We start from the raw sequence: 14,701 nt of genomic DNA on the forward strand, positions 1-14,701 counted from the left end.
TAGAGCTACTCATACGTCTTTGTAGATCCAACTACAAATGAAATGGTTTGGCCTCGATTGCTTGTGCCAGAATTGGAGTTTGAATCCCTAAGTCTCCGACGAAGTGATTTTGTGATAATCAAGTCGCAATCCATATTGCTTCAAATTCATTTTTCCATGAACAAACGAAACATATAAAAGTCAACTTGTCACTTTATTCGTGAGAAGATTCAAGACAAGACAAGACAATTTAAACTCTCTATGTCCGTAGTGACGAGCAACTAGTAGACATATTCACCAAGGCTCTCTCTAAAGATGTTTTCTAAGCTACCCTCCGAAGACGTTGGAGGGATGCCATCCTAATCCCAATAAAGCGGACATCTGACTGGGTTGTGCGATAACTGTAATTACCAAATCAATTACTGTAACCCATTGTATTGCTTTCTATTAATAAATCATTTACCACCGTGAATGTAAGTTTTCGAGGGATCATATATTCTTAGTCGTCTGAACCACGTTAACTGTTGAGCGTCCATCTTCTTTTCTTTTATCTTTCTTCTACACATGATCATCACTAAAACAGCAGAGCTGAGAGGTAGTGGTGTAGCGACTGGATGGAGGCGGTGGCTGTGGCTTGGCGAGTGACGGGAGGAGGATGCTGGACTGGTGAGGAGGAGCTAGAGGTGGTTGTGAACCAGCGAGAGCAGCGGCTTGAGGCTGAGATGGAGATGGCAGCGTCGGAGGTGAATGAGCGACAAGAGTGAGCAGGGGAGGCGAGGTGGTGAAGCTCAGCAGCAGCCGAGAGGACGGATGCAACGGCTGGACGGGATTGAGGAGGCGCCGGTGATGAAGTTAGAACACGATTAGGGCAGAAAAAGGAGGAGGGTGGGGGCGAGAGTGGCAGCTGATGCAAAGGAGCGAGAGGAGAGGAGGAAAAGGCGAAGGTTTGCTGGAGGGAAAGATATAAATGAAAGAAAACAAAATAAGAAAGTGACAAAATGAGTTGGGGAAGAGACAAAATAGAAAGTTCCAAAAGGTGCCCATGTGGAGAGGGTGCCGGTTCTTGCGAGTGAGGCTGGGCTTGCAGGCGGAGCCGGCTTCTTCGAGCCCGAGCTTACATTGGTCTTCTTCTTGTATCTTGATGGGCCGAGTAATTAGTTTTAACGGGCTCGAATTGGGCCCAAAAGGTCCAATTGGATTTTACTGTGAAAAGCCAATCGGACCGTTGGCATCAATTGGCCCCCAAATCTCCGTCGGTCAAAATTTTGGTTGGGCCTATAGAAAAACCTAAGAGAAGAGCGACTATCAGGAGAGCAAGGAAAGCTCGCAGCTATCGTATAGGACAGGTCGTGCCTTGCTTCGGCGCCCATCTCTTGTATCGGAAAGCATGTTTCGATTTGAGTTCGTTCCGCCGCAAATAGATTTCGCCGCATGGTCGAATAGAGTCCTCGAGGTCCTGAAACTACAATTTTCGTTAGTCTAAATATGGAGAAGAAACTCGGTGGAAAAAAAATGAGTGCAGGATGGTGAAATGACGACTTCTTCGATTTAGGGTTGAATTCCAACGCCGTTCGCGAATTCCATCCCTGAGCTGAGACTAGGGGTGAGCATGGTTCCAAAATAAAACCTGAAACTTGAGAACCTGACCAATGGGAACCTGTAAGTTCCAGGTTCCAAGGTATGCAAGGTATGTTTCAGGTTCCAAAAATTGGTGAACCTGTTTCGATGGGCAGGTTCAAAGTTCTAAGTAGGTGGACCATTGAACCTGGAATCTAGAACCTTAAATAAGTTTTTTTGTATTTTTTCTTGATCTACATCTTCGCGTGATCCTGCGATGTTCCCTGGCATTAGATGATGAGTGTATAATCTGAAACAACTAGAATGAGCTTTTCATTTTATAACTTGTTAATGCTTCATATTTTTTGTCTCTAAATATAAGTTATTGTTAGAGAATCGTAGCTGCAAATAGTGATCGTTAAAAACAATGACTCATTGTAATTATTTAATTAATAATACGGATGGAACCTGAATAGACCACAGAACTTTTGACGGGATAGGTTTCAAGTTCCAAAAAATGATGAACATGTTTCCATGGGTAGATTTCACTATGCGGAACCTGAAACCGCCCGTCCCTAGCTGAGACAGTCGACAAACTCGCGAGCAAACTAGGGTGTCAACAAATAGGAATTAGTAAAGGTAAGACTCGCGAGCAAACTCGGATGTCAACAAATAGGAATTAGTAAAGGTAGCTGATTTTATGGTAATGGCATTCTATAGTGTGTCCGAATATCGAGTCATATACGCTCTCCTTACTGGAGCCTTCCATTAGTGGATTTGCACATGCCAAAAGCAGGTACCGTGCTGCTCTCAAATTCTCACTAATTAATCTCACACTAACTATAATAATCCAAAAGTAACTTCAACTCAACTCTTGACTAATAAATATTGTGAAAGCTCGTGTATTTTATTCAGATTAATCGCAATCGTACAAGATAGACTAAAGACAGATTGATATTGCAAAAAGTGACTGAGATGATAACAATGCGATTTCTTTAATCTCCATCTTATAATTTCTAATTATTTTAATAATTAGGTGCCATTTGGTTACATTTATAAACACTAAATTCATTTAACTTGTTTTAGTTGATAAAATTGTCCAAAAAGCTCTAAACCTATTATGTAGCAATCAAATCGGTCCTAAACTTTTTAATTTGACTAATTTAGTCCTAAACCTTTGAATGATTTTCCAATTAGTCATTTCGATCAATTTTGGTCGGAAATCACTGACGTGATAGTCCAATTATCATTGGTCGTTTTACATAACTTGGTTGACGCTAATGTGGACGATTTGGGAATTTTTCTTTTTCTTCCTTTTCTTTTATTTTCTTTTTTCTTTTTTATTTTTTTATTTTTTCCTTTTGTTGATCGCTAAGGCCTCAGCAACGGCTAACGAGCACCCTCACCAGATCTGGGCAAGGGCTTGCAAGCCCTTATCGTGACGGACAAGGGCCGCGACGCCCTCCCCGTGGCCAGCAACCCTTGCCAGCTATCGTCGAGGCCCTGACGATTGGTGGAGGGAAAAAAAAAGAAAATGGAAAATAAAGAAAACGCAAAAATAAATCATAAAATTTAACAAAAAAAATCATTCACGTTAACGCCGGTTGTGCCACGTAAGATGGCTAACATCTATGTTAGTGATTTTCGGGCAAAATTGATCGGAATGACTACATTGGGAAATTATCAAGCTTTATGATTAAAATCGTCAAATTTCAACCACAAAAAATTGACCGGATTAAAAAATTTAGAATTGAATTAGCTGTCATATAATAAGTTTAGAAATTTTTGGATAATTATCTATATTTCATTTATTTAAATGTTTCTATATACAAAGGGGTTGTTTGGTAACCGGCCAAATAGTATCCGATTCTATTCTTTTGTTCTCCAGAATAAAAGAATAACAGAAATTCGTTTGGTAAATTTTTTGTTCCCGGGCATAAATTTGTTCCCATAATCAGTTTTGGAACAGGATCAAGAATATAAAAAAAGTTGATTCTTGATTCTAAGAACAAGAATCAAAAATGGAAAAGAAATTTTTTCTTTTTCTTCTTCTTCTTCTTGGTTGGTCTTCTTCATTTTTCCTGGCCTATGGCCAGTCGCCGGTGGCATGGCCCTCGCCGGATCTGGCAAGAGTAGCCCTCACCCAGGCGACGAGGGCTGTGATGCCCTCGTTGGCCTTGGCCTGTGGCCGGTCGCTGGCGCCGGCGACTTGAACATGGGCCAAGGAAGGGGAAGAAGAAAAAAAGAAAAAAAAAAGAGAAAGAAATATTAAAATATTCAAAATATTATTAATAAAAAGAAATTTTGTGCAATTACCAAACGCATTTTTGTTCTTTTTTCTATTCCAGGAATATAAATTTTGGACAGTTACCAAACACCTTTAAATGCTTAGAAATTATTTCCGAGAATGGAATAAAAAAAATCATTTATGAGCAGAAATTATTTCCAAGAACAAAATGGTTACCAGACGCATCCAAAATAACGTTTGGTTACATCAGCACTAAAAGTTTTAATTATTATCATTTCAATAGACAATGTTTGTCATGTCTAAATCTCAATTATGTTTTTTTTTTAATTTTATTACCCCATAGCCAAAATACATATCGATTAGTTAGAACTAATAAAAGTAGCATGTCTGTTCCTCTATAACATGGAAAGAAGCACTCTCAATTCAACATAGTTCCACCATCTTTTTTAATAACTTCAAAAACGAACAAAAAATTCAAAAACGCTAAAAGCCATTATGACATCACATGAGAGGTGATCACTATTAGAATATTTAAATAATAAATTACGCATTCATCTTATAATTTAAGCTTTTAAAACAGTTGATTATGGTTTCACCAAATCTCACATAGTATTAGAGCACAATTAAATATGTTCAAGTTTAGTATCAGGCAAACTGATCAGACTAAGTATAAGGGAGAGCATTAGAATATTAAAATAATAAATCACGTCTTTGTCTAACAGTTTAAGTTTTTAAAACAGCTGGCTGTAGTCCTACCAAATCTCACAATCACTAGGAGGAGTAATTATGACCTACACAGCCGATATTGAATGCCTAATTTCGTCCCTCGCACCGAAAGCTCTCATTAATTTTTGTGGTGAAGAGGAGGATGAACGGCATTCAGACGTGACTGACTATTAAGAAAAGACACATGATCCCATGGTTGGTTCCTACTGTACAAAAGAAAGAAAGGAACCCTTGAATAACGTGAGCGACTTTGTTTATTATGTTAGAGATTTAATATGTCTCAGACCAAAAACAGGAGTTTGAAAAGGTACGTCTCCCACTAGTCCGATCCACGCAAACAAAGCCAATTCAATTAACTCCTCTCGTCGCCTCAGCACAAAGTGCATGTTCACAAGTTTGTTATAAGGATCCCTTGTTTTTCTCTCCTTTGCCGATCTACTGAGTCCGCAAAGACCCTCTTCTTCTTCATCTCCATTTGATCTTCTCTTCTTTCTCGCTTGTACAACTTTCTGTTCCTTATAGGTTATTATGGACAAGAAGGTTCTTGATTACACGTTGGTCCCCTTGGGCTTGTTCATAATGATGGCCTACCACGCATGGCTCCTCCATCGGATCGTGAAGCACCCCACCAAGACCGTCGTCGGCATGACCGCCGTTAATCGGCGATTCTGGGTTCAAGCTATGATGGAGGTAATGTGGTTTGTCTCCCTCCTCTCTTTTGTCTCCCCGGAAATGCTTCTTGACCTTTCTTCTTTTTCGTGGCGTCCGACTTGTGTTGCAGGATGTATCCAAGACCGGCGTTCTCGCGGTACAAACGCTGAGGAACAACATAATGGCGTCGACTCTGTTGGCCTCGACGGCGATCACCCTCAGCTCCCTCATAGCCATCCTCATGACCAGTGGGAACGGCAACCAATCCTCGCTCTTCATCTTCGGAGACCGGAGCAAGTTCGGTTTCTCCGTGAAGTTCTTCGCCATCCTCGTGTGCTTCTTGGTGGCTTTCCTCCTGAACGTTCAGTCCGTAAGGTACTACAGCCACGCGAGCATCCTAATCAACGTGCCGTACAGGAAGATATAGCAGCACCAGCACCACCACTGGGCGATGGCGGAGTACGTGGCCACGACGGTGAACTGGGGGAGCTATTTCTGGTCGCTGGGGTTGCGGGCGTTCCACTTCTCTTTCCCTCTTTTTCTGTGGATTTTCGGTCCAATCCCCATGTTTTTGAGCTGTTTCGTGTTGGTTTGCATGCTGTATTTCTTGGATGTCACGTTTGAGTTTGGGTGGGCTGTGGGGGCTTCTGATGATGATGAGAGGAAAGATGAGGAACTGGGAAGTGCAATGATGATGAGTATCGGTGGATTAAACAGCTGATCTCCAACTTTACCTGAGCTTCACAATATAGTTTCTTTCATAAGTTTTGCAATCTACTAAGATATTAAAATACTAAACTGTTTCTTTATCGAGTATGTATTAAAATATTCCTCGAACAAGGTTTATTTAATAAGTAATTGCCATATATTAAGCTATCTACCATTCATTTAGACAACTTAGAAGATCTCGATTCCACCAAGAGTGAGCATCTCTTGCATCGGCAAGTCATCCATCTTTATGCAGATTTGACACCCCAACAAGTCATCAACAAATGATGGATCAGAAGTAGTGAGTAGAGATCAGGAGAATAGGAGCGTTCCATCCTTTGAAAAGTAAAGACAAAACAGAAAATTGTATCAAAACCTCAAACTTTGAAACATTAAAGTCAGCAATTTCGATCATCTCTTGCAAGTAACGGGGTATAGCCGAAATGCCAAAACTCACAGCTTAGTCCACAAGACATGCTAAGAGTAAACACTCAAAACTGAGTCCATCCATTGAACATGGATGTGACGAAGCATCTTCCGCCCTGTCTTCATGTGGAGAGTGGCATGTGTGCGCGAATGCGTGAATCTTTTTTTGGTCACAGAGAGTGTGGTGTACATGTCTACTCCATATTGTGGGCATATTTGCTATAGAAGGTAAAGAAAGAAACTATGCTCGCAGTCTCTTAAGCACAGCCTCGTGTGTAACGTTTTCCTAATGTGGGTTACATTAATTGAGATTGTTATTACCCGCTTGCGGGTTTGGTCTAATAAGTTTGGATATAAGGTTTCTTAATTAGTCGGATATGGGCCCGGCTTGTGTGGGCCGAGTTCGGCCCGGCCCGTTATAAGAGGGCCTGGCTGGAAACTCTATAAATAGAGCTGCATGTCCCTCCTCTGCGCCCAATTCTCTCCAATCTCTCTCAAACGCTCTCAAACTCACCTAAGGCTTCCGTGAGTTGGCTGAGGCGGTCTCATAGCGCCGGGACTTCGGGGGCGACAGGGGAGAAGACCTACGGCACCGGATCGTCGTTATTTCCGCATCCAGAGACGATGGAATCCAAATCAGGTGCACAAATTCTATCCATCCTTTTACCGTACCGTTAATATCTCGCTATGGTGATCCTAGGGCGCTCGGCCGAGCCATACGGGCCGGCCAACATGTGGTATCAGAGCCGCCATAGGCGAGAAACGGGCCGGTACTGTTCGTATGTGATTTTGATTTTTTCATCCGTTGAAAGTTAGAATAAATCACATAGATGGATAGATCGTCGCGAGACGAGAAAAATGAGTGGTCGCCGGCCACCGGGGGCCGCCGGAAACGGCCTCACGCGCCGCCACGCGCCGGGGCGTGGGAGAGCCCCGGCGGCACACGCCCGGCCACGCGCGGGTGTTCCCAGGCACGTGCAACGCACGCGCTAGGGTTTCCGCGAGCCGAGTCGATCCGGCTGACCCGACCCAACTCCGGATCCGACCCGTGGACCCGACCCAGGGTCCGACCCGACTCCGGACCCGACCCGTTGACCCCGACCCGGTAATTGACCCGACCCGTTGACCAAACCGGTCAACCGGTCGGATCGGTAAGGGGTCAGACCGGTCGGCGGTCAGACCGGTCGGACCGGCCTTTTTGGCCGGATTAGGCACCGGCGTGTGAAGCCCACGCGCCGCACCTTCAGGAGGCGCGTGAGGGTGCGTCCAGCCTCCGATTGGAGCGTGCAAGGTACCGGCGTGCTCGTATGAAGATTCTCTACATTATGGTATATTTATTTTACATGTTTGATACTATTAAGGATGTGAAAATACATACGAAACCCTATATATGAGTATTTTTAGGGTATATTTTCGTATTTTCCTATATTTCTCTATGGTTTAAGAGATACAGATTAAATCTTACATGTATATGATGCCATAAGGACGTGAAGATCATGTTTCATTGATAGTATGTATAAGGTTCGACATATATCAATGTGTAGAGCAATGTAATTAGCATGGTATGTAATTTTAGAGACATTGCCCATGTCTTCCAGTCTAGAATTACATCTATATAATATATGTGAGACATAAAGTTTATATCCTTAGTATGAGAGAGTTTCAATGATTCAATTTGGTAGTGACCGCCAAAGTGGCACACTTGATTGAGTTTGAGAAATATCAGTCTCGTATTGTTAGGATGTCTCCTGTTCTAATGTGTTATTATACTCCCAAAGGAGGTGATTATGTATTGGTTCATGGAGGGATGCGTATACAGCATGCGTGAGGAATGACTGATCCTAGTGGTTCATACACCCAAAGGTGGTGAATTCATAAAAGATTAGAATATATTCTCATGGCCGTTGTAATGTAGAGGGTATACAATTGCATATCATGTATTATGCCCAAAGGTGATTATATGATGATGTGTGTAACTCTCAGGAAAGTACTCACATGATACTGATTATAGATATTGCTTATTTTTATCAGTCACCTTCTCCCTGAACGGCAACTCCATAAGTATTGAGGTTCTTACTGGTTCAAATTTTAAGAAATGGAAAGAGGATTTTCTGTTTGGTATGGAGCTGGCAGATATTCATATTGCTCTTACTGAGGATAAGCCAGCAGATGTCACTGCTGAAAGTACGGACATGGAAAAGGCACTGAGTGCCGCCTGGGCAAAGAGCAATAGGATTTGCTTGTTACTGATGAAGCGATCCATTAAGGACCACTTAAAGAGTAGTTTGCCAGCTGACTGCACTGCTAAAGAAATGATGGAAACCTTGCAAGCAAGGAACCGTGACTCGTCTAATGCTGAGGCTGGGACATACATGCAGTTACTCAATAATATGAGGTATGATGGTTCAAGTGGGGTTAGGGATTATGTCCTTAGGATGGTAGACCTCCAGACAAAACTAAAGGTTCATGAGTTCATCCTTTCTGATGCTTACATTGTGCATCAAGCCCTGAACACCTTTCTTGCTGAGTTTGGAATTATAAAGACCAACTATAATTCCCAAGATGAAAAGTGGTCGGTCAATGACCTGATAGTTAGGGTTGTGGCAAAGGAAGAGAAACTGAAGAAAGATAAAGGAAATCTTGCTTTCTATGCCTCTAGTTCCAGTAGCAGGAAGAGTGATAAGTTCAAGAGTCGTACTCAGAAAGGATCTCCCGAAACCACCGGTCATTTGAACCATCTGGGTCCTGAGAAAACACCCTTGAAGAAGAATGGTGTTCACTGCTACTTTTGTAGGAGGAAGGGTCACATGAAGAAAGACTGCAATAGATATAAAACTTGGTTGTCCAAGCGTCAGCAGTCAAGTATTGATTCTTTGGCAGTTGTCCAACCTATTAGAAGCTTCATCCAGTTCTTGGTGGCTAGATAGCGGTGCAACTAATCATGTTGCTTATACCATACAGGGATTCACAAACAGAAGGAAGCCAAATCAGGATGAATCAAAGCTTACTGTAGGAGACAACAAGAGAGTCGACGTCGAGTTCGTGGGAGATGTCATATTAATTTTGGATTCTGATTTTAATACGATGTTAAGAAATACCTTTTATGTGCCTTCCTTCAGACGGAACTTAGTTTCCGTATCAAGTTTGGATGTCTGTGGTTATTCTTTTGAAATAAAGAACAGTATGGTTTCTATGTTCTTTGATTCAAATAAGGTTGGGTCTCTGCAACATATCGAATGGATTGTACAGATTGTGTTTATCTCCCAATGATATATACGTCGCTTATACAGCTGAAAGGGTTGTTTCCAAAAGACCTTTACCTAAGGAACAGCCTTATGCATTGTGGCATAAACGACTTGGTCACATTTCTAAGGAAAGAGTGGAAAGGCTGATAAAGACAAACATCCTGCCTACTCTTGAAAGTGACCTAGATACTTGCGTAGACTGTTGTAGGGGTAAGATGACCAAGATAAAGAAGAAAACCGCAGTCCGTAGTTCTGACCTGTTGGAGGTCATTCACACTGACATCAGTGGACCCTATACGGCAACATTGTGTAGAAATTTCTATTTCATCACATTTACAGACGACTATTCCGGATATGGTTATCTATTCTTGATTAAGGAGAAGTCTGAGTCTCTTAACAAGTTCAAGATTTTTCGGACTGAAGTCGAGAAACAGCTGTGAAAAGTCATAAAGGTTGTCAGGTCTGACCGAGGTGGTGAGTATTATGGCAGGCATGGCGATGCTGGACAGCTGAAAGGGCCATTTGCCAAATACTTGGAAGATTCTGGAATAGTGGCTCAATTTACCATGCCAGGGAGTCCTGAACAAAACGGTGTGGCCGAAAGGCGGAATCGCACCCTTATGGACATGATGAGAAGTATGATTAGCAGGACGAACTTACCTGATTTTCTGTGGGGTGAAGCTTTGAGGACAGCTCTCTACATTCTAAATCGTGTTCCTACCAAGGCTGTTCCAAAGACTCCTTTTGAATTATGGACTGGACGTAAACCTAGCCTAAATCATCTTAAAGTTTGGGGGTGTCCTGCAGAAGTAAGGTTATACAATCCAACATTGAACAAGTTGGAATCCAGAACCACTCGATTTTACTTCGTATCTTACCCAGATCATTCGAAGGGGTATCGGTTTTACAGTCCCCATGGAGGCACAAGAATTGTCGAATCACAAACAGCGAAGTTTCTGGAATTTGATGTGGCCGAAGGAGGTAGTTGCTCTCAGACTATTGAGGATAATAATATGGTAGGTACTACAGTGTCGATTTCTCTACCTGTACAGACGATAATGGAGACCCCTACACCACAGACTGAGCATGTTGTGGTCCAGGATCATGTTATTGAAACAGCACCTGATGAAGTATTTCAAACCCCTCAGGTGCAGGATGAGGAAGTAGTAGCTCCACTCAGGAGATCTATCAGGCAGAGATGATCGGCTATACCACCGGATTATATGGTCTATCTGGGAGAGCATGACTACGATATAGGCTGCGTGGTTGATCCAGTAACTTATTCAGATGCAATTTCTTATCATCAATCAGATATGTGGGTGGATGCAATGAAAGACGAGATTCAGTCTATGAAATATAATGGTGTTTGGGAGCTTGTTGAATTGCCTAAAAGTTACAAGCCCATTGGTTGCAAATGGGTATACAAGACTAAAAGGGACTCCAAAGGAAAGATTGAAAAATTCAAAGCCAGACTTGTAGCCAAGGGTTTCACTCAAAGAGAACGAGTAGATTATGAGGCGACTTTTTCACGAGTATCTTCTAAGGATTCTTTTAGAGTGATCATGGCATTGGTAGCTCATTTTGATATGGAATTACACCAGATGGATGTTAAGACTGCCTTTCTAAATGAAGACCTTGATGAGGAAGTCTATATGGTGCAACCCGAATGTTTATCAGCTGATGATTCAGGTGAGCTTGTGTGTAGATTGAAGAAATCTATTTATGGCCTTAAGCAAGCTTCTAGACAATGGTATTTGAAGTTTCATAGTGTTGTCACTTCATTAGGTTTTGTTGAGAACAAGTTGGATCAGTGTATATACAGCAAGGTCAGTGGGAGGAAATTTATTTTTCTCATACTCTATGTAGATGACATCTTGCTTGCGAGTAGTGATATTGGATTACTACATGAGACAAAGCGAATGTTGTCGAAGGATTTTGACATGAAGGATCTTGATAAGGCGTCTTTTGTCCTAGGCATTGAGATCCATAGGGATCGTTCTTGCCGAGTATTAGGTTTGTCTCAGAGAACATATGTTAATAGTATTCTGGAAAGATTCAGTATGCAGGATTGCAAGCCAAGAATTGCTCCTGTCATAAAGGGTGATAAACTGAGTCTGTCACAGTGTTCTCATACGGATGTTGAGAAAACCCAAATGAAGGATGTACCTTATGCCAGTGCACTTGGAAGTATCATGTATGCTCAAGTTTGCACTAGGCCAGACATTGCTTTTGCAACAGGACTTCTAGGCAGATATCAGTCAAATCCAGGACACGATCACTGGGTTGCTGCCAAGAAGGTGATGAGGTACCTGAAGAGGACAAAAGACTATATGCTGATCTACAGACATGTTCAAAACCTACAGCTGGTAGGGTATTCGGATTCAGACTTTGCTGGCTGTCAGGATGAGAGGAAGTCGACAACGGGTTATATCTTTAAGTTAGCAGGAGGTGCAGTATCATGGAAAAGTGAGAAACAGAAATCAATGACATCCTCTACTATGCAAGCGGAGTTTGTAGCATGCTTTTCGGCCGCTACTCAGGCAATTTGGCTCCGGAACCTCATTAGGGAGTTGACCATATTTGATTTTGTGGATCGGCCCATACAGTTGTATTGTGACAATAACTCTGCAGTGTTGTTTGTTAACAACAATAGAGGTCTCAAGGGGTCTAAGCATATGGAGGTCAAGTACTTGACCATAAAGGAAAAAGTCAGGGATGGTGACATTACAGTAGAGCACATTTCCACAGATGATATGGTAGCAGATCCACTAACTAAAGGCCTTCGCCCTTGTATTTTTGAACGACATGTCGTTAGCATGGGCTTAGGAGTATCATGGGATACTGTTGTTTAGTGGGAGCTGTTTTTTAATTTGTACTCTAATAAAATTTACATCTGTGTTCTGTTACTCTTTGTAACATTTTGGATGTGTATCAACTCATTTGCATTTAATAAGGTGTTTCTGAATGTATTGTTGTTATGTTAAATACACATATAAAGTGAAAATCTTAAGGTACTGTGTAAACCTTGAGTAAAGGCTATGGGCATTCAGTTATTAGCCTTAAAGATATGTCTTATTACACATAAAGTAATGTTAACAATAAGGATAAGACATATGTAGGTTCATTGGAACCATAAAGATATTCTCTAGTGACACATCGGGTTTTTGTGATACTTAAGGAAAGAGAATGAGGACTGACAAAGGAGATGACACATGAGGTATCACTCTTAATGAGGTATCATCCGTTTGCCACACAACCATATCGAATCCATATCAGTAAAGTCTAAGGCATTTGTGACCATGGAAGGCTCTGCGTGATTACATGCAGTTACCGCCATGATTCGGTGTTTGAAACTTTATGGGATCGGATTGACTATTAAGAATTATCCATAGACCAAATAAAGATGCACATAAGGTACGATTTCAATTAATATAGCCCAAGTGGGAGAATGTAACGTTTTCCTAATGTGGGTTTGTTGACACCTATTTTTAATTTGCCCAAACATTAATTACACAAAATTTAGGAATTAATTTTCTTTAATTCCTAAAACAAAAAAATTTCTATTTAAATGCATTGCATATAGACATTAGGCATATTTGCATTAATAGGGTCTATTAGAGCATATTTTCTTAATTAATTTTCAAAAAATTAAAAAATTATTTATAAAAAAAAAAAATCGGATCGGGCCGGCCCAGCCCTCTTTTTCTTTTTTCTCCTCCTCCCCGCACGGGCCCCCGGCCTGCTTTTCTTTCCTTTTTCTTCTTCCCCTTGCGCGACTGGGCCTGGCCCGGCCCAGCTCTCCTCCTCCTTCCTTCTCCCACCCGTCGCTCTCCTTCCCCTATTCTGCCCTGTTGCTGACGCAGATCGGCGAGCGGCGGAGCAGCCTCGCCCCGTCCCTATCTGGCCAGAGCAGGGCCAGGGCAGCACGCCACCGGGACTGGCATTGATGGCCAGTCCCGTCTTCCCCGATTTCCCGGGCTCTCTTCCCTGTCTCTCTGCACACTCCACAGAATCGGTCCCCCCTCTGTACCGGCCTAATGGCGCGAAAGTCATGGTAGGAGCAGAGGCCGGTGCAGAGCATTGAATGGAGCAGAGAATGGCGTCGTCGTCGTCGGATATAGAGACCAGAGAGAGGAGAGAGAGAGAGGCGGTTTTTCTCGGTCGGTTTTGAGCAGAGAGAAAACAGAGAGTCCGAGATAGACCCAGAGAGAATTAGAGTGAAACAGAGAAGAGAGAGGAGCCTGGGAGCGTCTTGCAGGTCCCAGCCGATCTCGCCGTCTCCAGCAAGCCGACCGGCAACCCCCGGAAACACCCCCGGTCGTCCAATTTTGAGAGAAAACAGAGAGTCCGAGAGAGACCCAGAGAGAATTAGAGTGAAACAGAGAAGAGAGAGGAGCCTGGGAGCGTCTCGCAGGTCCCAGCCGGTCTCGCCGTCTCCAGCAAGCCGACCGGCAACCCCCGGAAACACATTTTTTAGAGAAAAACCGAGAGAGAGAGAGAGAGAGAACAGATAGAGAATAGAGAGAGAGAGGGAGCCGAGAGTCCGCCGGAGCTAAAGAAGAACCAGCAGCGGTCGTTGACGCCGCCAGACCTGCCGGAAGCCATCCAGACGCGCCGTCGACCGATGAGCCCCCTCGGCCGAGAAGCTCCCTTGTTTTCCCCTGTTTTTTGCCTCGGTTTGGCCGGGACTCGCGCCGGCCGTTTCGCGCAAATCCCGGCCCATACCGTCATCGGTCCCGATCCCTAGTCGCCGTCGGAGGTGAACCCAAGCCGCCGGAGTCGACCGGATCGCCGGAGGAGATTGGAATCCCTCGTTTTTCCACGCACTCGCCAGGCGTTCAACGAAATGCCTCAACCAGGCTGGTTTTTGTTTCATCGCCGGTACCGGCGAAACGGTGGTCCGACGGCGGCTCGTGAGTGAGTAGTACGGCCCACGAGGCGGTCCTAGTCGGGCGATTTGGGGCGGCGGCCTTTCTGGGTCGGGTCGGCGGGACGGCCAATTTTGGCCTCTCCGGCATCCCCTCCCCGCGGTCTCAGTATGTTCGGGTCGGATTCGACCGAGATCAACAGATCCGACCCGGATCAACGCCGGGTCGGATCCGTTGGCTCGGGTCGGTTCCGACCGACCCGGATTAACAGATCCGACCCGGGTCAACGCCCG

At 43.5% G+C, this 14,701-nt stretch overlaps 1 pseudogene; it reads left to right on the forward strand.

The window, feature by feature from the left end:
- Positions 1 to 4,696: 4,696 nt before the first annotated feature.
- Positions 4,697 to 5,989, forward strand: LOC115665250 (uncharacterized; annotated as a pseudogene).
- Positions 5,990 to 14,701: the final 8,712 nt, after the last annotated feature.

This window comes from Syzygium oleosum, unplaced genomic scaffold (assembly GCF_021117445.2).
Source record: "Syzygium oleosum isolate NSW1041296 unplaced genomic scaffold, Sole_v2.1 Sole_v2.49, whole genome shotgun sequence".
In the NCBI taxonomy this organism is placed as follows: Eukaryota; Viridiplantae; Streptophyta; class Magnoliopsida; order Myrtales; family Myrtaceae; genus Syzygium; species Syzygium oleosum.